This window comes from Petaurus breviceps, unplaced genomic scaffold, assembly GCF_028583685.1.
Source record: "Petaurus breviceps papuanus isolate PSGF00001 unplaced genomic scaffold, PetGlider_PUasm1.0 90701, whole genome shotgun sequence".
Lineage (NCBI taxonomy): Eukaryota > Metazoa > Chordata > Mammalia > Diprotodontia > Petauridae > Petaurus > Petaurus breviceps.
In genome coordinates, this window is record NW_027187316.1 from 3,321,615 (window position 1) to 3,323,527 (window position 1,913).

The 1,913-nt window shown below is 34.8% G+C and overlaps 1 protein-coding gene across 7 annotated transcripts in view; it reads left to right on the forward strand.

Annotated features, from left to right (window-relative positions):
- The window catches only part of ADGRF1 (adhesion G protein-coupled receptor F1), a 70,070-nt gene that overhangs the window by 1,200 nt on the left and 66,957 nt on the right, over positions 1–1,913 (forward strand). The window lies entirely within an intron of this gene.

The window sequence follows — 1,913 nt, forward strand, 5'->3', positions numbered from 1 at the left end:
TTATATTATATTATATTATATTATATTACATTATATTATATTAATTATATTATATTATAAATATTATATCACATCACATCAATCACATTATGTCATGTCATATTATGTTATACTATATTGTTATGTTATATTATACTATATTATATTACATTCTGTTATATTGTGTTGTGCTTTATTATATATTGTATTGTATTACAATATATTATTATATATAAAGAAGTTATTATGGATCTCTTTTTCTTCTGTGCCCCGCTTTTTGGGGATTAGTTCATCAAGATAACGAAGGTAAATGCTATTAAAGTGAGGCAGCTAGGCAGCTCAGTGTATAAAGTGCTCAATCTGAAGTCGAGAAGACCTGAGTTCAGATCTAACAGTAGATGCTTATGACCCTGGGCAAGTTACTTAATTTCTGTCTCAGTTTTCTAGTCTGTAAAATAGAGATAATAATAACATTTACATTCTACATTGTTATGAAGAAGAAATGAGAAAACATATATAAAGGACTTTGCAAACCTTAAAGTACTATATAAATGCTAACTATTATTGGCTATTATTAATCTAATTGCCTTGGTAGAAATAGTTCCCACAGCAGAAGTTCTCTGTGCTAATGAGATGATAGGGCTATATATATATGTATATCTAGCTATATGTATATGTATCCAGATACATGTGTACATGGCTTGGACTTGTAATTCATATACATACATATATATGTATATATCCATGTGTGTGTGTAATATACATCTGTATGTGTGTAAATTTATACATTTTGTTGTTGTTTGGTCATTTCACTTCAAAATCCCATTTAGGGTTTTCTTGGTAAATATATAGGAGTGGTTTGCCATTTCCTTCTCCATCTCATTTTCACACATGAGGAAACTGAAGCAAACAGGATTAAGTGACTTACAAATAGGAAGTGTCTAAGTCCAGATTTGAACTAAGAAAGATGAGTCTTCATGACTCCAAGCCCAGTGCTCTATCCACTGCTCCACCTAGTTGCCCAAATTTATATATATGGACATATATATTTATATTTTTAATATATTGTTTAGACCAGTCCCATAATTTCATTAGTTCAGGGAGCTCTAGGTCAGAAAACTCTCTTGACTGATATAGATTGGCTCCTTCTCTGCAGCTTGAGTCTCAAAGTTGATTTGTTCAAGTTTTCCTGACGTTAGAGCTGACTCTACTTGCCACCCTAAGACCAATCTTCCCAACATGGCTAACCTTTCTAACTGTTTTCTTGTTCCCATTTTCTCTCATTTTCCCTGGGACTCATTCCTCATTTGCATCTTCCATTTTTCCTTTTCTATTGGCTCCTTCTCCTCTGTCCACTGACATCCAGGTTTCCTCTATCCCTCCAATCTTCCCTTGATATTGTTACTCCAATAAGCTACTTTCCCATGTTCCTTTTCCTTTTTCCTGCCAGATTTCTTAGAAGCATAATTTATATTCTCTCACTATTAATTTGTTCTTCAACCTATATTTATCACTTCTGAAATTGTTGTTTCTATGGTAACCAGTGGCACATTCCCCCTCAGACCTCCAGTCATTTTGATATTCATGGGTCTTTTCTCAGTCTTCACCCTCCTTGACTTCTCTATGGCCTTAGACCCTGACATGAACCCCAGTAATCTCTCCTTTCTCAAGACTACACTTTCTAGTTTTTCTTCTGCTTTTCTAATAGTTAGTCTTTTGTCTCATTTTTTCCATTCCATCTTTTTAACACTGGCATTCCCAGAGGTTTTGTCACTGACCCTTTCCTCTTCTGTCTACATTTTTCTTCCTTGGTAATCTCTTACACACCATCCCAGTTCCACATCTTACTCCTGGACCTCTCTCTATAAAGATTCAGACTAGGGGCGGCTAGGTGGCTCAGTGAATAGAGGACCGGCCCTGGAGACAGGAGGATC